Here is a 23970-nt window from a genome sequence, read left to right on the forward strand (position 1 = left end):
CATTTATACATAGGATAAATTCAAAAAAGAAAAAGGCACCAATCTGGAAAATAATACACAGTCTGGGATATGATGAAACCCACAGTAGCACAAACAGAACAAAATAAAATAGTCCTGGAGGAGCAGGTCAACCAGTGGTTAGAGATCAGAGTGGTTCCCATGATTGGTACCTAGGCTGATGGATGAAGAAGCCCTCATTGATCATCAGGTGTTATTAATATCTACAATCAATAACCAAAGTGGTGTTGTTTTCTGGAGCAGGCCAAAATATTCCATATGCATGCACACACAACCCCACACAGCCTCAGACGACTAGACCGAGCACGATTCTGATCACGATGGGGAAACACGGAAGAGTCTAAAGCTAGGACACAATTTCCAGTTTCTCTTTTTACAGATTCAACCCCTTCACTATTATCCTCTAGGGAAGTAATTAGAATAGTTGTCGTGTCCAAGGAGATGTTCTATCTGTTGTTCATCTATTTTTCTCTCCGTAATTCTGCGGCTTTGTATTCAGCCCATGTAGTAACTGTGTGGGCACACAGAAGCCGTGAGATTATCTCTGATCAAATGAGACACTCTAAGTGTAGATTTTCCTGGGGATTCACTTATTATGTTGCCTGTCTCTCAATCTTGTAACCAAAACCAGGTGTGGAGAGGCAGTAATGCACAGTGGTTAAGCACGCAGGCACTGGGAGCTGGCTAAGCTGAGCTCAAATTCCAATTCTGTCACTGAGTGCTAAGTGGCCATGGCACTTTACTTCTCTGAGCCTCAATTTCCTCATCCAGAAAATGGGGACAACAGCATTTAACTCCTAGGAAGAAATGAGACAATGCATGTGAACGTTTCGCACAGTGCTCGTTCTAGTAAGAATTCAATTACAGTTTATATAAAAAGTATGGCTTACTATATTCTCAAAGGGGAGCACCTCTCTAAATAGCAACAGTAACAGCAAAACGTTAAAGGACATCGTTCACTAACTTACTGATTAGATTGTTCTATACGAACTTCAGAAATTATGGAGCAAGTTTTCAGGATCATACAGTCACATCAATAAATTAAAAAGAAACATAAAACATCCCTCTTTGATCTTGAGATCCTTGTTGATTTGCCTCTAAAATGAGAGGCTCTCTCTATCGAAGTGCAGCTGACCCACTTACATCATTTAATGTTTGCTCAGGGTAATTGTAAAACACCTGAGGCAGAAAGATGCTTCCCCGATAGAAAATTCTATCATTCCTCTTTTCTTCCCTTTCCACTTACCACCATTCCACCACCCTCCTCAAGATTTCTAGGTAACCTAATTAAGAAAACGACATTAACGTAACTGAGCATCTATTATATACCAAGTATTTTAAATACGGTTACTTTATTTTCCTTACAACAACCCCATTAGACATGTATCATTTATAGATAAGAAACCAAGGCTCAGAGAGGCTAAGTAACTTGCCCAGTGTCACACAGCTAGTAAGTGGTAGACCTGAGCTTTAACTCAAGGTCTGCATAGTTCTAAAGCCTGTGTGATTTCCATGATATGCTGGAATCGGCTTGTTTAGGGCTAGGGTACACCCAGCACCAAGGGGCGGGGGACAGTAAGCACAGAGCCATCGTGGATCTCTGGTAAAATGATGAGGAATCTGGGAATGGCCAGGATGCAGCACAGGCCCCAATGTGAATGATATGTTTCTTGTCCTGTAGCTTATCCATACCCATTTCAATAATCCCTTATCTGTGGTTTTGCCCACTCACAGCTGGTATATAGTTATGGTGGATGTGCCATGTTGGATAACCGCTTTCTACCTTTTCCTGTTGTGAAGTGGTAATCAGAGAAGGGAACCTGACCCAAGCTGGGCCAGTCAGTCCCTTCCATGCGAATTCTGGGATTGGAGAAAATGAGACCAAGCCCTCTTTGGGTGGCTGCACAGTGATTTACAAATCTTGTGAGCTCTCATTCCATATGTCAACCGGAGTCACAGACAAAGTTAGTCTGTAGAAAGAGAGAAGAATGAAGCAGAGAGGAGAGACACAAGTGTTGATGGCATTGAAGGGCCTGATTTCAATCACAGCTCAGCTCTATGTCTCTCCTTGTCTTCCTCGACACATGGTGGAATCTTTATCATAAATTTCCCTTTTTTACTTAAGCTAATATGAGTTGGGCTGCTGTTAACCAAGACGCCTAACTAAATCCCATGAGACTTCACATTCAGCGATGAGCAATGTGCAGCAAGGGAGAGGGTACACTTTGTACCTGAGTGTGAAGCCCCCCACCCTCATCTCTGCCGCCTCTGCATGCTTCCAGACTCCTGACCTTGTCTCCTCACTGATGTAGGCAACATTATTACAGACCCCTGCCAGCCACCACAACAGTTGGCAGAAACTCCAAGTTGCCACCGTCTGTCCTCAGGGGGTCAGGAAGAACACAGACCAAAGAGGTTTGGACGTGTCACCTCAAGAGAGGCCATGCTGATTTATTTCATATAAATTACATGTGGAAGGTTCTTTCACAATTAGTAAAGAACAAACAAAGGAATACATTCTTCTTCCAGGTTTGGGTTATCACCTTTCATTTATTTTCCCCTGCTTTGAAAAAAACCTGTTCTGCCAGATTCTCCCATTGTTCTGGTCACTCCCTGGGCAGTGCAGGACATACTCCTCCAGTAAGCGGCTCTAGCACTTTCTCTAAGCCACCAGGATGGTAGAGGCAGCAACAGAATTAGCAATGGCTGGGGTAGTAGTGATACGAACAGTAACAACAACAACAACAGTCATTCACTGAAGGGGTGCATGCTGCTCATTGTGCTAAGCCCTCTGTACGACAAATCTCATTTTTCTCACAGCAACTCTAAGAATCCTCACAACAACTTTGAGGTTGATACTATTTCCTACTCATCGCCCCCACCTTTGACAGATGAGAAAACCGAGGTTTGGAGATCAAGTAACTTTTTAAGGTCACACGAATAGTAAGTGAGAAAGCTGGGAATGAGACCAAGCCTCCCACTCCCAGCCTGTGCTGTGTAGTAAATGGCTCCCCAGGCCCTGAGAGTGGTGAGTGGGCCCCACACCCAGGGATCCAGGAGGCCAGAGATCTAGTCCTGAGTCCGGCGTTAACATGCTTGGCTATATCAGGCAAGTTATTCCACTTCTATGGGCCATAGTTCCCTCCTTTATAAACAGGATCATCTCTGAGAACACTTTCCTGCCCAAACTCAGAAAATAACAGACACTGAGGGAGTGTGAATTGGTTTCAGGCATCTGGACAGTGTGCAAGGTCACGACCAAGCAGAGCTGGAGGGATGACTTGAGATGGGGAACAAAAGTCCCCCTTAGTCGGACAGCCCCATGGGTCAAAGAGATTCCACTAGGACTCCATCGGACACGATACTTTACCGAGAGAATCTGGGGGACAGTCTGTGTCCTGTCTTGTAGAAGCTTCTAATCAAAGTCTCGTCACCAAGGTCCACGGAATGCACAGAGGCAGTAGGCACCAAGCTACTGGCACAATACAATCTAAGTGATTCTCAAAGTTCAACCTTTACTTTGAAGTATTTCCTTTGCTGGACTAAAATTTCTCTATCAGATAGATACATGGTTTTGAAGTATGGTACAGAGTTTCTAAAAGTTCCATGATAAAATGCAAATAGTCTAGAAGGAGTAGAGGAGGAACACAGTTAATCATTAATACCTCAGTGAGAAATAGTTTATTAGAAAATTCAACGTCACTTTACCAGGCCAAGAATAGTCTTAGGGGAATGAGACTCAACCAGGGGAACGATAGGGCATGACGACCTGGGTTTAAATTGAGAAGGAGCAGGGCTGGACTGTGTGAGTTGGAAGCTTCCCAATGCAAATCTTATAAGTGGCTGGGGAGATGGGATGGGGAAGAGAGAAGTATAAGGGCAGTGTATATCCTGAGGGCCAGAGGGTCCAGCAACTTCCAGAAAGCAGTTAATAACATTAACAGTGGAGAGGGAAAAATCTCCAAAACAAATCTCTCACCGAGGGCTGACTTACCCAAAAGGCACAGCAGGCACCGTGCCCAGGACCCACAGGAGTCTTAGGGGCCCACAAAAATGTTTTAATTTATTTTAGAACAGAAGAAAAAATGAACTTCTGGGTTGAAGAAATGTTTTAATATATAATAGTGATATATTTATCTTTATGCCAACACAGTCATAAAATACAATTTTTAAAATTTATTAAGGAAGAAAGGGCCCTCAAAAGCAAGAGTGCCTAAGGCCCACAGAAGGCTCACACCTAATAACTATGTGCTGAATGCTTACTTTAAGACAGGTACTCTTGAAATAAGAGTTGTGTAGAGTCTGATTTAATCTTCTCAGAGCTCTCTGCACGTGTATTCTGATGCTCATTTTGTAAGTGAGAAATTGTGGCTCCTGACATTAAGATTACACAGCAAATGATATGGAGGCAGGATGCCAACCCAGGTCGGTCTGCTTCTAAAGTCCTGGCTCTTAATCAGGAACCACATTGCTCACCTTCTTTTCGCCCTTCAACTTGCAACATACTGACGCTGTTCTGGACACAGTGAACACAGAAAGCCAAGACCAAAGGGTAACGGAATGAAGACATATTGCATGTAGAGGGCAAGGGTGCTGGCACTGGGGACTCATGGGGATGGATGGCGGGGAGAGAATGGTGACATCATTGGTGGGAGGTTGACGGTGCAAGCTCAGGACATCACCCTTATGGCTCCAATATAAGAAAGGGAAGAGACAAAGGGTCACTTGGTCAGTCACAAAGATTTACTGAGCAACCAGGGAGAGTTCTGAACCCTACCCTATCCAATCGTCCCTGGCATGAGGGAAGGTAGCAGACGATTAAGCGAGTGGCAGGATGTAAAGGCTTCAAAGGAGCCCTACCTTTCAATGTTTACACTTTTTCCATTACTTAGATGGCCTGAGAAGCATTTTTTGTTTGGTACCATAAATCTGTACCCCAAACTTGCTCTGTTTAATTTGTGAGATTATGCGTATAACATCACCCTTTCACTAGCCTTCCAAGGAGAGGGCTTCTTTGGGGAATGATTTCAACCCAGCAAGTCCAGTCTGGTTTGCATACTACACAGGAATCACTGTACTTTCCTCTGCTGAGATCCAGCAAACTATTTCTTTTCACTCTCGTCCTTGTTCTGATTCTTCTATTTGAGCACCTCGATGCTATTTGAGGCCTGCGGTCTCTCCTAGGGGAAGGCGGAGGCCTGCCCGGGGCCGGGTCCAGACACAGTGGCCTGCCTGACCTGAGGACTGCAGATGGAGGTGCCCAGGCGCCTATGGACGAGGAAAATCCAGCACACAGTGGAACTGGGGCTGGAGGTCCTCGGTAAAGTGTCCTTTTTAAACAGCTGTGCTTTACTCTTCCAAAGGACTCGAAACATAAACTTCCTGGAGGGGTTTAAAAACACCATTATTGCACAATCCTCTGGTTTCTGTTTCTTCCACTGCCCCTATCCCTTTCCACAAAATAAATGCATTCTTTGTCTCCTGTGCTGCCCTAGAAACAGGGAATATGCCACACAAAGGTAACAATTCAGTCCATAGGTCACATTTTTTCCCCAAGTCGATTTCTGTTTTTCTCAACAAGGCATAAACACAAGAACCAAATTTACCACTGCCTAGATACTCAAGGGAATATCTTGGTCCCATCATCTGTAAACTTTCCTCAGGCCATTTTACTCTTGGCTGATTAGAGATAAAGTCGGGGATAGATAAAATTGGAAAGAGACTAACCCTCCCAAATAATTTACGGCTCTTGATTTGATTCTTGAAGTAAAAATGTTTAGGATCCTGGAACAGTAAATTCCAGCTCATCAAAGTACTTGGAGGTGGAAGTGAATCTTCCCTGGCTCTCCTGGTCCCAAACAAACTGGATGTGGTTTTCAGGCTTTCGCTGAAGACATCAGGAAGCTCTGACTTCTCATTTGGGCCTTGTAGAGCTCTGAGCTTCCCTCTACTGCTTCCCGGTATTGCGAGGTATTGTTTTATGTCCGTAGAGTCAGTAGGTTTGCCCAAATGGATTTTAAGGTCTTGGAGGGTGGGCAGTGTGTCTTATACTCGACTGGGTTCCTTTCAGGACCCACCACAATGCTGGGCACATTGCAGGTGTTCAAATAGTTTGTTGGCTGACTACGAGACTTAGGAAGCTGGATCCTTCTAACTATTGAGTAGTAAAACAATAGTAAAAAGAAGGATGTGACTGTGGGGAACACTTTCATATCCAATTCACGAGCAATTAAATGGTGCCACTAGAGCTTTGCTTGAGTGATCATCTTCTTCTGAACCCTGAGGTCAGACGAATGTGAAGACTTGAGAACTGGAACCACGTTGTCATCCATGTGAACCAGAAGCGAAGGGGCGCGTGAAGCTTTGTGATGGACTCAAGGTGGTGTGGAGCCTCTTGAAAAGATTCCAAAGCTGGGATGCAATTCTAAGCTCCATGTTGAGCCCATGCCCTACGTGAGGGGAAGCGCTGGAGCCGCAAGGAAGTCAGGGCACATTTTCTGTATGATTTTCAGTAACTTTCACTGTTAATCCTTCAAGAAAAGTGTGAACTTTGTGTTTTTTTTTGGTGGAAGCTAGCAGGGAAGGCATGTTCGATCTATCTGGAAAATTTGTTCCATAAGGTTTGGACTCTCAGAAATGTGACCACTTTAGTGAATAAAATAACTATTCTTTATGAAACTCAAGGTAAAGTTTCATATAGAAGCAAGAGCGCCACAAATTCAGGATCTTTGTAGAGAAAACCTGTCACCACACTGTCCTTCTAAAGACACTAAATGCTAACCCATCACCACACTGTCCTTCTAAAGACACTAAATATTAAGATCACCCCTACTCAATTTTTTTTTTTTTGACGAAGATTAGCCTTGAGCTAACATCTGCTGCCAATCCTCCTCTTTTTTGCTGAAGAAGATCGGCTCTGAGCTAACGTCTGTGCCCATCTTCCTCTATTTTATATGTGGACACCTGCCACAGCATGGCTTGATAAGTGGTGCATAGGTCTGCACCTGGGATCTGAACGTGTGAACCCTGAGAAGCCGAAGTGGAGTGTGTGAACTTAACTGCTATGCCACCGGGCCGGCCCCTCAACCTTTTTTAAATATCTCCCCCTTTTCTTACCTTCAATGGCTGACTTGTAGAAGAGTTAGAATTTGCCTCAGAAACACACTCATCATTACAGTGCTGAGAAAGGGTTTTTCATTACAGCATTTTCTCAGTTGGGACACTTCCATCTCTTCCCCTTGGCGAATGTTCCAAGTTTATCATCAACCAACAGAACATTCACTGAGGGAAAAGAACCAGTGCAACAACACCATGGAGAGGTAGACATCCTATTTTATCAAGGTAAATGGAGGGCTGTGGGATCCTGAAAGAGCATGGAATTCAGCTGCTAATAAAACGCTGCTCTCCTCCTATTTAAGCTTGAATCAGTCACTTACCTCCCCTGTCTGATGGGACTTGGGTGGGGATTAGAACCATGCATGTGAAGCACCAGCAGGGTCCCCAGCTCAGAGCAATGCTCCATTACTTGTAGCTCATTTTCAGTAAGAGGAAGAACTTGAACCTGAGCCTGTGTGACACTTCCTGCTGTCATCCTGAGTGTGATGTGCCAGGAATGTGCTACACAAAGGAAAAATGAAGATAAAAAATGGGCTTTTCCTCATCTGTAAAGTGGAATTTGTTTACTCTTTCATTCCACAGATAATTATTTAGCACCAAATATATATTCTATGAGACTGTCTATGTCACAGGTTTATTGTGAGGACCAAGGGGTTAAAGCACATAAAGAGCCTGGAAAATTGGTCTTAAAACATAGTTCTCAATAAATGCTAGAACCGACAAAAACAAACAAATGAAAAGGAATTTACTAGTCTGTCTGGAAACAAAGCAGAAGTAACAAAACAAGGTGATGGTTCCTTGGCAGAACTGCGCATGGGATTACAGCTGTAGAGGGGAGCGGACTCTGCCTGGGAAAGATAAGGAAGGAATCTCTCTCCCCCTTCCAAGAGAGGGCCTCCACATATGCAAATGAACATGATGGCTTATGAGATTCTGATAGATTGCTAGTGACAGTACAAACAAAACTTGCTGTCCAACAAGTTTTAACAGGGGAATGTTTAAATTTAATTAGAAAGTTCACAGTAGAATTATTTTCCTATATTGTCTACTACCTTACACAATCTCACTCCAGATTCACTCAGTGATAACCAGTGTGATTATCCTGATGACTATATCCTTAGTCACCCTGACTAGTTGCTGTAATCGTCAGAAGGCAGGAGCCTACAGGGGCCACCTTTCAGAGATGGACCCTCTGCATTTAACAGAAAAATGAACAGTATATTCTAGAAAAGCCTGAAAAACTCAACTGCTTTGTGCATGAAATGCTTTAATCATGACTCACTTTTTGCCCAAAATATTTCGAAGTGAATCCAAAGTAAATACTATGTCTAAAATGTTGGCAATTCTCTTGAAATCTCTAAATGTCTTCCTCAGCAGAATGTACAATGGATTAAGTATCATTAATCAAGTGGCTTCTCTCTCTCCCTTAGCTAGAGGGCACAATCTGGAAAGCTTTCATTCGAAGGGGCCTAGCTCAAGGTCCAGCTCCTCTGTGAGGCCTTGCCCTCCTGCTTTCCCTCATATTCTTTCTTTCTGCTTTAATGATTTTAGCACTTTCTGTCTGATATTGTTTCGGGTAATTAATCCAGGTCTGTGAGTTTTTCAGTTTAGTATGATTCCAAGAAGTCAGTGGAAGAGAGAGTACCTTATGTATCGCATGTACTCCCTTAAGCCCAATCCAGCACTAGCCTAGGAACGCGCTCACTGACTGGCTGATGATTTGACTTATTGGGCAGTCAGTGGTCTGGGAACATTAGATGAGTCAGTTTATGAGGCGAATATGATTCTCTGCCATTGGCCATGAACCACACCTCTTTTATAAACCATAGGGCTGATTCTTAGCAACTCTCGGTCCAATTGCAGAGCTGCTGGGCAGTGGGGCAGAACTGGGAGGTATTAGAGAGACAGGGAAAGCATGGATGTTCTGTCCTTTTCATACGCTGGTGAGAATGGACTCATTCCTAGATGTTGGCCAGTCTGAATACCAGGAAAACCCAGACGGCAGAGTGACCGCTCTAATACCATCCCAGGGTTGTCTATTAATTAGACAACCCTGGGTTTGAACATGGCTACTAAAAAGCTCCCACCTTTCTGTAAAATAATATAAAACACAGTCACCCCTAACTCCCTGGCAGCATTTCTCTTTCATCTTCAGCGGCTTATCTATCTTAAATAGGTATTAAAGGTCCTTATCCTTCCCAGCCTCTTTCTCTCAGATTACACCCTTCATTCCTCTTCAGGCCCCTCTGCTTTATTCACAGTGAGCTACCAAGCATCCTTCAACTACACTCTGAGAATCTGACCCTACATTTTGCCTCTTCCCACCCCAATCTGTTCTCCACATAGCCTCCTCCATCCCAGTGTGTTCTCCACATAGCAACAAAAGGGACCTCCTTCTTATACCCAAGCTTCTGCTATATTATTTTGTTTATAAATTCCCAAAACACAAAAGGTGATTTCAGCTTCGGATCTTTTGCATATACTGTTCCCTCTAACTGCAAAACTCTTGGCTTCCTCTAAATCTTCCCACTCTTATCATGGCTAGCTCCTTAAGGCTCACCTTAATGTGACCCTAGCAGAGATTTTCAGTGACCACCTGTCTAAAATATGTTCTCATTGTCCTTTTCCATCCCACAGTCTTGACTGTTTCCTTTACAGTACTTATTAAAATTTCTAAATATTTTTATTAATTTACTTCCAATTTTTAAGTCTGTCTCCCATGTTACAAAATAAGCCTTAGAGAGGGAAGCTTGAGCCATATCTGTCTTGTTGACCCCTGTAACTCGTCTTTAGTGTCACCCAAACAGATATGAGATCAAAAAGATTGCTTAAAGCAAATAAAGATATCTAGAAGGAAACACTTCAAGATGCTGAAGTACTTTCTGGTGGTGAGATGATGGGGCTTTTTTTGCTCATATATCTGTGTTTTCTAATTTTTCTGTATAGAACATATATTATCTATATAGTTAAGACTGAAATGAACATGTTATCCAATATGTCTGCCCTTGCTAACCACCCTTCTCTGAGAATCTGACCCCACATCTCATGGTCGAGGGCTTCTGATCTTGAGACATCCCATTTCCCCCAGCTCAAGCAGACTGGATCAAAGTGGACATTTGATTCAAGATGAACCAATTAAATGCTTTTCTAGTGATCAGGAATTGAAACAAGACCTTCTCAGCAGTCTCTGTGCACTTGAAATGAGAGATGTGTAGCACCGCCTGTATTGGGAGTCATTTTCAGCCGTGTACAGTGACAGACAGAGAAAGCAAGTCTACAGAGATAGGAGAATGAAAGTGATGCACAGGGAAAAACCAGGATGAGAAACCACATTGAAGGAGAGAGAGGGAGGGTGGGAGGAAGTAGGAAGGAGAGTGGGAGAGAGGAAGAGAGGGAGAGAGAGAGGAAGGGAGGGAGGATGAGAGAGTCAAGAGACAGAGACACTCCAATTATATTTCCTGTAATTGAGACATCCAGTAACTTTTCAATAAATTGCCTCCCCCCACTTCTTTTTGTTTTTTGCTCAAGATACTTTAAAGGGTTTCTGTTACTTGCAAAAAACAAGTCTCGAAATTAAAACAAAGATGTAATAAAGCCAATAATGACATTCAAATTAAAGTTTTCATAAGGTAAATGCACATTTTTCTTGATTGATTAAAATTGAAAAGCTGAGTAGAGGCTAAATGCGCACATTTATTTTGGTTTCTCTTTCAACTTTCCACGTGTGGTCATTAACCCAGCTCTTCCACAGCCTTTATGAAAGAAGAGCATTATGAATTAAGAATGAGAGCTGCTGTGCCACGACAGCGCCACTCGAACAGGGTTTCCATTGTCTTCGCATATCTCTACATGACATACCCAGGGGAGGTCCAGAGATTCTATCTCCACCAAGTCTCCCCTCGACACACAAGAACATTCTGAAAAAACTCCCATCTGAATCACGTTTAGACAACCCAGGTCTACAACGCGTTAACTGGTTTGGATGCAATCACCTGGAGACAGAGGCGGGATGAGCAGACCTTTTAAGAGGTCCCTGCAATTTCAGGCTCATCCTTAACTCCATTACAAAGGAATGTTAAGCAGCATTTAGAAGGTAGTTTGGCAAAGTACCTGAAAGCAACAAACAACTCCTTTGATGTTCTTGGCATTGATGTCATCATTCTTTTGAAACTTTTGAAGAAATATTTTTCTTATAGCAACTGTATCTAGGTTTGATATAGAGTGTTGATGTGTGTTTTCTCTGGTCTGATGTTAGCCTGAGTAACTAGCAACCATACAGACAGATACTCTTTTAGAGAGCACCTCAGCTTTCACTCCAGTCTATGTTTATTTTCACATCAAAGACACATCTAAGGGGAAATTGCTTAACTAGCTCTATGAAACATGAAGAGGTTTACAGAGATATTTGGTTATAATTGAAAAAAAACAAAACCAAAACCTACACTCCAGGCAATTTAAGGCTTTCATGCCCAGAAATGAGAATTTATAACAGCAGATAGAAAAGTTCCTTTGCTTTCCATGAAGGTCTGAAAGCAGACTTTTTCAAGCAGGAATTAAAATTCCACTATTTGCCATACATTTATGGGAAATGATTCTTGATGATTTAAATGACATTAAATGAGGGACAAGAAAGCCTTTATATTGTTTGCAGTTTAACTACTCTTTGAAGCAATGTCCTATAGTAATACAATGCCCTCACTTTGATCTAACTTGTTCAGCCCAGTAATTATATGACTGAGATGAATTCTCCACCTGACAGATTCCAATTCTTCATGTGTGGCCATATTCTTTGAAGAGGGAAAACAATCCACCCATATTGGAAAATAAAACTTTAAACGAGTTAAAATCGTGACTCAAGGGTATTTCTCTGTGTCAAAGCAGTAGGCTGGCAGAGGGCCTTCAGCCATATGATGAGAAACACTATTTTCCAGTACATGCTTACATTCTTCTTCAATTTATCTTTAAACAGGAATATGTTACAGTTCCTTTCTATGAATTCATTTCGCGATAAATCAACATTCATCATCTTAAAAAAAACGAGAGCAGAAGATGCTAACCTGGGTCTTTTGGGTTAACTGCTAACGGACTGCTCCTTAATGACAATGAACTGTCTACCCCATTATGAATGGTCACGACATAATCAGACAAGTAAAAGAGCTCACTTTGCACCATTCCACAGAGAAAACTGTTTACTCTGTTGCTTGGGTCTGCTTAAAATATTAAAAGCACAGTCTTAACTCAGGAAGCTCCTAATCCTCAAAAATATTGCTGCTGTTTATTTCATTTGCCTTTTAGACACAATGCAGGACACATTTAAACTGAGAAAGCTCACCAACTGCAACCTTGTAAATCGCTTTTAATCCAAGATGTCAGCAGGATTGATACCACTGGGACTTTGGCCCCCCCACCCCAAAACATACATTCCTTTGCTGGACGTGCCTCACAATTAATATCTCATATCCACCTTTTAGAGTTCTAGAGGATAAAATACTTCCTTATCCATGACCAGGTCTCTGCATTTGTCAGGTCTCTGTACATGCTATTCCGATCTCAAAGAGGATCTTTTTCTTTGACCAGTACATTTTCTTCACTATCCTCAAATCGCAGCTCAAAACTCACTCCTTCTCAGAGCCTAATTGTGATGACTATTCTGTTATTTTGTGCCCCAGTAAGCCACTCTATCCATCGTTTGCTTTCCTTGTGTATTTAATACTTTGGGCTTATAACTGTTACTATACCTTTTCCAGCAAGATTGGAAACACTGTTTTGTGTCTTCTAACCTCTTCTGAGGCAACATATTGTAGTGGTCAAGAGCCTGAGCTTTGGCAGCAGAGGGCTGGATGTAAGTCCTGGCTCTGTCCTCTAGGGAGATGAGAGGCTTTAGGTAGTTTACTTCTCCTCTCTGAGCCTCAGTTTCCTCCTCTGTGTAATGAAGAGAATAGTTCCGACTCAGTAGTTGTAGTGAGCCTCATATGCTATAATGTAAGGTCTGTACTCAAAATACAGCACATAATAAGTCTTAATAAGTACTAGTTCTTTTCTATTTATTATTATTATTATTTTGATGCAGAAAGTTTTATCATTTCCATTTGTTCCACGGCTTGGGAGAGGGCTCCAGGGTAGTTAAAAAGCTGCCTAGTGGCTGCAGAGAGAGGCCCAGGCAGAAGCCCTGACACCAGGGCATGCAGAGGGGGCCCTCAAAGGCTGCTGGGTGCCAGAGGCTCCTAGTCACACTTAAGTCGTCTGATGAAAAGATAAATGCCCAGTGCAACCTGGGGCCGCCAGCCTGAGGAGGTCAGGTGGTCGCCCATCTTCATGATGAGTTTCACCTCCTCATCTAGGAAGTGGCTCTTGAGGAAGTCACAGAGATGAGGGGCTGCACCCGCAGAACCAAGGGCATGCAGATCCAAAAGGGCCTGGTGCAAGTTCTTCCCAGGACTATGGCGGCTTCTACCACATCCAGGGTTTTACCCCACTCATCTGGGGACAGCTTCTGCACGTCCTGGAAGAAGGCACAGCCAGAGCGCTGGTTTTGATCTTCAAGAGACACTCGACACCCTCACATTTATCCTCAGCCAACTCATGGAAGAAGTGGCCCACACCCTCTGAGGCCACATCCTTGCAGTCGAAATAGAATCCCGGAGAGGCAGGTGAAGACATCCGCAGATGCATGTTCACCAGGCGGTTGATGGCAGCCTCCACCTTAGTGGAGTAATTCTGACGAATCTGGGAGCTCATGGTTGATTGGCAAATATGAGCTAAGCTCAAAAAATGATGTTGTCTGGTCCCTGGGGTAGAGGACGGCTGAGAAGATGGTTCTGATGGTTGTGGCTGGAAAAGAGGTGAGGGTGGCTGGCGGCTGGAAGGAGGGGCATCCCTGGGTCTATTCCGTCCAAACACTGGTGAAGCAAGAGACAGATCTGCGGGACATCGGGCACACTGCCAGCTATTTTTTAATTTAGTCTTCTGGGTTCTCTCACAAGACTTAGTTGAGTGTTTAGGTGGAGCAAACAGCATTCATTAAGTGACTACTCAATAGAACGCACTTCCTATGTATTATCTTATTAAACCCCAGCTTCCCTGATTACAAGCAGTGTGACCATGGGCAAGTTACCTAATTTCTGTACCTCAATTTTCTCATCTGTAAAATATGTATAATAATTACACTCATATCATAAAGTTGATGCAAAGATTAAATGAATACATACAGAGTACTTAAAACAGTCCTTGATACACAGAAAGTGCGCAATAATACCAGCTCTTATTATTATTACTATTAAATCCTTACAATAACCTTTAGAGGAGATATAATAAAACTTATTTTATAGATGAGGAGAATGAGGCTACAAAAGTTTAAGCAACTTGATCAAGGTTGCCCAGCTGGTAAGTGAACCAGATATGCCTGGCTATGCAAATCCATGCTCTTTATGAAATGCATTCACTGGAGGAAACTTGCATTTCATGCTAGGGGATTATACCAGGGAAGCACTACAGTGACAAGGAGGTCCTCAGGGAACTGTGCATCACAGGCAAGGCTGAAAGTGAAGCAGGCCTAGGAGGAGTGGGTGAGAGGTGAGGCTCACTGGATGCAGGAGAAGGCCTCTCTGGCTTAGATGCCATGCAGAGGAATGCAGGCTTAATTATGAAGACCATGCATAGGCATCAAAGGATTTTAATCAGGAAAGTGGCATGATATTTAATGTATTTTAGAAAAAATACTCTAACAGCCAAATATTTGAGAGTGGATTAGAGATAGGATAGCTTAAGCCAGAAGACCAGTGAGCATGTCTCAGCACTCAGTAAGAGAGTGAGAACTGGACTTGAGCTAAGGTGGTGGCAGTGGAATTGGAAATGATGGGAAAGAACTTAGGAAGCAGAAACCAAATGACTTTTGTGATTAGTTCCATATGGGAAATGTGAGAGAGAGAAAGGAATTAGGACCAAATCCAGATTTATGGATAAGTGACTGGGTAGATGATGGAGCTACTCGCTGAGAAAAAGAATATAGAGAGAGCAGCATGTTTCATGATGGGCAAATGATAGAGTCAAGTTCGGATATGTTGAATTTGAGATGTTGCGGGGCATGTGAATGGAGATGTCCCTTGCAAGCTAGATCTTCAGGCTCATACATCTGGAGAGAGCTTTTGGCTGTCTACTTAGGTTGGGTAGAAATGCACATAAGTATTAGTTGAAGGAATGAATGTGGCTGTGAGTGTTCAAACAGAGAGTGAGGAGTAAGAAGAGAAAAGGGATGGGAATGGAACGCGGAGGAACACCAAAATGTAAGAATTGAGGAGAAGAAGAATAAAGTGAGGGGGATGAAACAGCTGAAGGAGAGAAGAGAGCCTCAGGGAGGGAGTGAACAACCTCATCAGGTAGATGCACAGGTCACCTGGAATAAGAGCAGAGCTATATCTATCTATCGCATCTGGCATTTGATGGCGGTTGGGGAAAGATGCCAAAATACACTGTGTTGAGGATGAAATGGGAGGTCACAAAGGGGGAAAAAAGGTGGGCAGATTATTTTCCCCCAAAACTAACGAGAGATAGGATAGCAGCTAAAGGAAGTTACAGGGTAGAAGTCTGCCATAGCATTTTTTAGATCCTTCACATCAACTAGTACAATACTTCGTATTTTGTAGGTACATAGTTAAACATTTTTGAATAGATGATTCTGTCATCTTGCCTAATTCTTTTAATTTATCTCATTCTTTTCCTCCAATATTTTCTCCTCTTCTCTATCCCAGTAAGGGATGCAGTGAGGCTGCAATCCCTTGTTCAAAAACTGGATGGAAGGCGCATAGTTAGCCTGTTTCTTCTGGAGAAGTTAAATAGATTGTGTGTAACAGGAACTTCAGCATGCATTTGAAGTCAGCCAAGAGATGAGGAAAGCCAGGCCACAAGAAACATAGGTATCATTGAGAAAGCAGAAGTGTTACACCCAGGTGTTCTTTTGGTTGGGTTTTGTGTCCAAATGAAAAAGGGTATATGGGAAAATCCTGTTGGGGGAACAAAAAAGTACCCCAAGAAAGACTTTCAGTGAAAATTCCAGTAGCACGGATTTTCAGGAAATCTAAGGATACTAAAAGCCTACTTAAAATGGTATCCTTCTTGATGTTGATAACCAAAGATAGTTCAAAGCACCAAGATTGGATCTAATCATTTGTTAAATTAAGGTCACATATGGGAATTGCTTTTGACCAGACAGTTTCATGCTACTGAATAAGAAGGATCTAATGAAGTTTGATCTTTGCATGCCTATCATCATGTATTATCAAGCCTATCATTTTCTCCATCAAAGAAAAATAGTCAGAAAATAGGGGGAAGAGGAGGGAGAGAACAATCCACCAACCCTTGATCCATCTCTGCATCAATCCAGACTAGTCCCCATTTTATCTGTGTTCACCTAGCAAGCACACATCATTTCATTTCCTGCTTTTGCTTCTCATCATATTTTTAAACTTTCAATATCATTTAGTAACATTCTTTTTTTCCTCCATGATATCTAGTGTCACAAATGCCTTTTTCTTTTTCTTTATTACTTTTGGCAGTAGAAAGAGAGATTTTTTTCTCTCTCCCATTGACCTTTACCTATTCCTCGCAAATTCATTGCTTTATGACAAGAACTAACGCGGGCGTAGCAGATGCAATTTATCTTTGCACACAGTCGGTCTGTGTGCCTGTGTCTGTGTGAGTGTGCTTCTCTTCTATTGTTTGACTCCTTTTAACTCCACTCAGATCTCTCTAGTCACAGTTTGGAATTCACCTGAATTTCCCTGCTGTGAGAGCTGCAAAAGCTGACATCAAGTTGCTAAGACCACAGCTCTGAAAAGGAAATAGCACATCTTTATTGGTGGGACACATTCAAAGATATGAATGTGAGGTTTTAAAGTAAGACACTGCATACGCATAACCTCTAGGTGCTTGACAGTGACACCGTCCCACATGTTGGCCATCTCCTCCAAAATTAAAGAAATGCTTTAAAAAAGAATAGAACTGTTTGATTTTCACACTGAAACATTATTCTGGGCATTCAGAGCCCACAGCTTGCTATGCCCAATCCAAAGTGTGGAGATTGTTCATACGAATCTTTTCATGAGGCTGAGAGAACCTTTAGCATTTTAGCTCCATTCTTCTCTGAGGAAGAAAATTTAATTTCTTACGATTTCTTATGTGTCCATTTGCAAGGCTAGTATTTTTTTTTCCTTAAAAAAAGGGTTGCTATAGCAACAACCACCTATCACAGGGCTCTTCCTTGAGTGCTTAAAATGCTACTTGTTAAACAAGCAGATCCCTATGCCACATGGAAGGCCAGAGAGAAACATCAACATATCAGTTGGAAAAGATAAACTAAATGGTGAAAATAAACAAGTTTTTGAAATGGAAACGGAAGCAGCAATGGATGCTTCCATCGCAAAGAGCACTCTATACATATCACAGCTATTTCTGGACAACAAAACCGAGCAAACAATGACACAGTGACCAGGCTTGGCCAGGCCCTAAGGAAGGTGATAAAGATGAAATGAGACTCAGGCTGTTGCCAAAGACAGCCTGAAGCTTTGGTTTCTCTTCAGAACTCTATGGCCGTGTTATGTGGTATGCAGCATGACCTGAAGCAGTGTCCATTTTGAGAGACTGGCCTTGGGCCTGGCACTTTATGGCCCTGGAGTGATAGCAGGGTTCAGAACCTGTGTACATCCCCTCCCCTCTGCTGCAGGCAGCTGGACTATAAAGCCTGAGCTGTTGGGTACGCACCTTGACCTACCTCAGATGTCACCACTGGTATATGCGCTGAGACCATTACAGTTTATAAAGTGCTAAGAGGATATAGAAGCCATCTGCAGAACCAAAAGGAGATTGTTCTCATACACTTCTCTCCCCTCTGTGATTTTGCTTTCTAGGCAGGAGCGGAGGACTCTGACCTTCCACTCTTGCCTCAGCTTCACTCTCCATGATCATGTGTTTGATATCTATGCATTAGTCATCTATCCTTTCCTTCCATAATTTTATTAGTTCAAGGGAATAACTGGTGATACATTTCCAAGGCTTGAGTAACATACCTAGCTGAATGGAAAGTAGACTCTGAAAGAACTGGAAAAGGGGAAGCCAAGAGAGAAAGTGTAAAAGCCACTGGGTCAATTGCTAAGAAGAAATGCTGTGATTTCCCTCTGTGGTTTGTCCACAGAGGATCTGCCCTCTGCACTATGGGCCCAGTCTGTGTTTGAGTCATGGAAAATCAGACAGCAATAGGCAAGAATGCTGAAATATGTTTGGCCTCATCTTTTATGAACAATCTGAATTCAGTTTGCATTTTGCAGTGCAAAAATAAGCATAGTTTTTCTAGAAGATAAATGAGAAAGAGGAAGAGGAGGAAAATAGAACATAATGGAAAGTCTTTACAAGAAAAAAACATTTTGTAGGGTTTTTTTTTTCCTTCTTAATGACAAGCAAGGGATACTCACATTTAATCATGCTGTTCAAAAAGAAACACATTGTGCCAAAATTTATATGAGGAGAATTTCACTGCTCTGCATTGTTTTATTTCAGACTGCTGGTATTTTCAAATTCTTTCTTCAAATATCTATGCCCTTAGGCAGACATATTAACTCATTTTATATCGAGAATCTCATTACATCAAGCAAAACTCCTAAGCCTGATAAAATGATTTACCCTCTCAATTTAACTTTTATTTTAGTCTCCCGCCAGCTTCCCTGAAGTGCGTTTGCTGCCAAGCTATAATACTATTTTAGACTGAGTCATCCAGGCACACTGAACAGCTTTTACTCTGCTCCTAATGTTTCCCCATCCCTGTTGTTTGAATAAAGAGAATGTGTTCTTTCTAAGGGTTTGCATTTGAAATGGTTATCAACGATGGAAAAAAGAAAAAATGGAGGCTTAAAACCAGGGTGTTTGGCCCCAAGGGAACACAGACTCCCCTTTCTCCCTAGCTCCATGGCTCCCTAAAATGGGAGGGAGTCCGACACATGTGTAAGCTCTGCTGACATCTTGAAACCACTGCAAGCATATGAAGGCAGTTGTATAACTAAGGACACAATGCTTCATTTATTCCCAGGGAGAAAGTATTTAGAGTCACTCATAGAGGGTGTGGTTACAGATACCTCTTGGAAAAATTAACAGTAAAAATAAAACATTACATGAAGTCCCACTCTAGGAAATGGCATCTCATCACCAGAGTTGTAGGATTTTGAAAGAATAATAAAGGAATCATACCTTCTAAGGGAAATCCGGACCATTCCTTGCTGGTACAGACTTTGCCACAAGGTAAAAGATATTTTGGACTAAGAAATGTACCATGATTCTTGGTGAGGAGTCACTGTAGAGGGGCCAGATTCTAACTTCTGGCATGGAGAGTCACCGTTCTCCCTTCCCACTCAGAACCTCAGTTTCAAATGAATTCATGCAAATCAACCCCAAGTACCTCTGGTTTTGCAAGTCCCACTCTCACCCTTCTGGCTTCTATAGTTTGTGATCTCATATACTCACACCCTCCCAAGACTCCTGTTGATTTCTATTGTTGGCTGTGTTGATGGGAAAACCTGAAATACTTTTGGAAATAAAGAAGTAGCATCTAAAGTTTCATCAAACAGAGAGGCTCCCGCCATGAAAGCGAATTGTGAATACTGAAAAGTGGGACTGTCTCCCTCCTTATTGGACTCCCCTGAGAGCCGGTTAAATGGCAGATCTGAGGGGCCCACTTAGGTGTCCTTGTCAGCAGAAGGAGCTCAGGCCCCATCTGTTGAGCTACCATGGCTAGGATTAAGTATACCTGGAATGTGGAACAAAGCCAGTAACTAATCTCAACTGGCAAAGAAGTAAACAGGAGTGGGGAGGGCAGAGGCGGGAAGAGGTGAGCTGGCTGAGATAAAAAGCACAGTGACCAAGATCTCTAGCAAAGCAGAGACAGCAGATGTGAAGCCTCATTAGAAACCCAGGTTGTCAGAGTTATATTTCTGCTGAGGTTCTGAATCAGGGAAAGCAGAGGCAGGAAAGGACATGCAGGTTCACGTGTTGACATAGGCCATGACTGGGAATCTCATACAGAGAGAAGAGGTGGTGAGGCAGAGGGGAGCATAGTAAATGTTTGGTGGTGTGAGCTGAATTTTTTTTTACATCACTCATCCTCCAAGTAGTCTTGGCTCAGAAATTAAATTAATTAAGTTAATTAAATTGGCATATATATGCCTCATCTGTTACCTCCTACAGGATCTGTTCAGTATAATCATTCAACAAACATTGAGCACCTATGGTCAGGCTCTGTCCTACGCATGTAAGATTTGGTTGTGAACAGCAGACGTCTCTACCTTTAAGAACTCACTGGAGTCTAGTGGGAGAGACTAACAATGGGTGAGTAAATAAAAAAGGTCAGAAAGTGATAAATGCTCTGAAGAAACAGAAAGCAGAGTAAGGGAAGAGAGTGCATTGTGTTAAATGGGTGGGTCAAGAAAGACTGCTGTCAGGCCGTGATCTCAGAGCAGATGCCTGAGTGAGGGGAGCACACCTCCAACTATTCCAAGCCCCAGGGTCTCCAGCTGGGTGACTAAGAGGCGGAATGCACCAAGCATTCAGGTCCTGGGTCTTAGTGTTTGTTGGGGCAAAATTTGCATAGGGCCCTGTAGAAAATGGCTTGGATGAACCCACAGAGCTACCTCAGTACCATCATGCAAGTCAGACTCTGGGGCTGAAGAGTGTCCTAAAGGCTGGTAAACTCTCTTTCTGACTCTGACATGCTGGGGCTAGGAAGCCAGGTACCCACTGGGATTCTGATGTAGCAGTACAGGCAGCAAAGAGGCGGCAAGCTTCCGTAACTAATATGTGCTTTCTTAGCTGGAGGCAGAGTGGTGCTTTTTTGTCTCCATTTACACTGCTGTTAAGAGTGAATAATGCACTTCTGCCTGAAATTCTATGTGCTTTTTATTCCTAGTCAGACTCTCACTAAACACTTGTATTTGTACATGTCCCTTGCCACTGGAGGGGTTCATAAAGGGACCCAAGGGACTATATGTTTCACCCTCTGGGGATGACAGGCCAGAGATGACACAGACACTACTCAGATATTCTAACCCAAACTGCAGAAGGGCCATATTGCAACACGGAAGAATCTGATTCAGTTGGCCTCGCCTGTATTGTAGTGGGACCCAAACAGAGTCAGCCTGTAGCACAATGTACTTTTTCTGAGTTGGTGTTCTACCCTGGTCTGACAACATGTCAAGTAGGAGGTCCTGGCTTGTGTGTGTAATTTAGAGACAGGCTTTGTGCTCAACTGCTAAGCTTTCTGGTGTTCAGCGACTGGGACATATGGAGCTGAGCGCTCAGACTCTCTGCAGGATTGAGAGGAAGAAGGTGAAAAAATGGAACAGGTTTCCAAAGGGCTTTTGCCAAACAAATGACTCCTCTAGCTTGAATGTGCTCCCCTAAGGGGAATGCAGTGCTGATTCACATGTGTGGCAAAGAGAGAGAGGAGTTCAAGGATCAGTTTACCAAGGGATCACTCAATAATGGATATACTGAATACTTACTAAGTGTAAGATACTACGGTAACCATAAGAAAGATATAGAGAAGTAAAATACAGAGCACATTAAGATAACAATAACAAAACAAGAGCTAAGTTGCATTTTTTTAAAGAACAAAGGCAAAGATGTCAGTAAGCAGTTAATGAGTAGTAATAATAAATGGTGAATCGAATTGAGCGTCATTAGTTCAGGTACCTGAATGAATCGCATTGGCCCAGAATGGTAAAGCCCAACCTCTTTTTGTGGGACCCAGCAGAGACAATTCAAGATGGATGGAATTTGGATAAGTGGAGATATGAGAGGAGGACATTCCAAGGGAAGTGAATGTGATGAGCAAAGATGGGGAGAAGGGAAACAAAAAGTATAAAAGTTGATAAGGCATGGGCACAAGACTATCCTTGTCCTTCCATAATTGGATTGCCTTCAGAAAGTGACATGGTCTTGGACTCCTCGATGTTCTTAGTACCTGTCATGCTGCAGAAACATTCTCAGCAAGCTCTTGTGCAGAGAAGGAGTTTCGGAGTACCGCACCAAGGATGAATTGGGTAAATAAGCAGTCATAAGCATCTACCCCATCACTACCTTGACAATACATCATTCTCTACTTAGATTAGACTAGAATAGTCTTAGAACAAAGATGTTGTGTAATCCGCTGAAAGCCCACAGCAACCCCAATGAGTAAATATTTAAAAAGCATATTTAACCAACAACAAACTCACTCATGCAACCAAGGAACAATAGGAGCTATAATAATAAGCCCAGACAGGACCTAAGAAATAATTTGGTCCAGGGCCCTGCCTTTTAACAAGTGACTCCAAACCATCCCAGAGAGTCTACTATTCTCTTCTTAAATATATACAGATCAAAGACTTCCACAGCCTCTTTCATTCTGGCAAGAAATGATTTTGATGGCTAAGAATCTATCTTCTGTTTAATTCAACCAACATCTGTTAAACCTGCAATTTTAAGTCATTGGGCCTGGGCCACAGCAGATGCAACGCTGAGTTATAAATGAGTCTGTGTTCAGGGAGTTCATCTTCTAGTAGAGGAGGCAAGCACGCACACAAATAACTCTAACTCAAGGCAGTGGGTGATGAGCGCTTTAGAAGAGCACACTAAGCTATAAGCTGCTTGAGAACAAAGACTGTCTTTTTCATCTTTAAATTCCCAGGGCCTAACACAGTGCCCAGCATATCCTAATTTTTTGATAAATGTTTGTTAAACTGAGAAAGACATGCAAAAGTCTAAAAGAAAACAACATGGAGAGATAGAGTCACAATTATGGAGTTGGAGCCATCTTCTGGGTCTGATTTATATCTTGAAGGGTGAGAAGGAACAGAATGAGTCAAGAAGTGATATGGGAAAATCTGCCTCTTGTTTGCTCTTTAGTAGAAGGAGTATTTCTCATAAGCATCCTTGTCATAATATTTCTACATAATCAAAGATAACAAAAAAGTTACTTCTTCGATTCATTTCCTCCAAGCTAAACACACCCTCTTCCTCTAATCTTTCCTTTTAGTACCTTTTTCCGATTGTTTCATTCCATGTTTTTCTTTTTATCTCAACTCTCCCATAGTTTCTCGATATTAAAATAATTATAGAACTCCTTGTAACTCTACTGACTCTTACAACTTGTAAAAGCACTTCTATGCCCATTACCATATTTGATTCTCACAATAACCCTGTGTGGTGGGTCTAGACAGTAATAGTGTTCTCATTATAAAGAGGAAGGAAGGCAGGTATGGCATTGTGGTAGACAGAACAATGGCCCCCCATTAAATGTCCACATCTTAATCCCTAGGACTTTTGAATATGTTACCTTACATGGAAAAAGGGACTTTGCAGGTATGATTCGTTAAGGATCTGAGATGGGGAGGTTACCCTGGATTATCCAAGTGGACTCAATGTAATCACAGGGGTCCTTATAAGTGAAAATGGGAGGCAGGAGAATCAGAGTGAGATTTGAAGATGCTACACTGCTAGCTTTGACGATGGAAGGGAGCCATGAACCAAGAAATGACAGCAGCCTGTAGAAGCTGGAAAGACCAGGGAACAAATTCTCCCCGGAGCCTCCAGGAAGAACGCAGCCCTGCCAACACATTGATTTTGGCCCACTGAGACCCATTTTGGACTTCTGACTTCCAGAATTGCAATGTAATAAATTTGTGTTTTCAATTTTAAGCCACCAATTTGCAGCAATTTGTTACAGCAACAAATAGGAAACTAATACAGGCATGGTTCAACAACTCGAAGTTCTCACATAGCACACAGTTACCAGAGCTGAGTCTGGAACCCAGGTGTCTT

At 42.4% G+C, this 23970-nt stretch overlaps 1 protein-coding gene across 2 annotated transcripts in view; it reads right to left on the reverse strand.

Moving 5' to 3' along the window:
* The window catches only part of MAML2 (mastermind like transcriptional coactivator 2), a 334486-nt gene that overhangs the window by 103573 nt on the left and 206943 nt on the right, over window positions 1-23970 (reverse strand). The window lies entirely within an intron of this gene.

The sequence above is a fragment of the Equus caballus genome, chromosome 7 (genome assembly GCF_041296265.1).
Source record: "Equus caballus isolate H_3958 breed thoroughbred chromosome 7, TB-T2T, whole genome shotgun sequence".
Classification (NCBI taxonomy): Eukaryota; Metazoa; Chordata; class Mammalia; order Perissodactyla; family Equidae; genus Equus; species Equus caballus.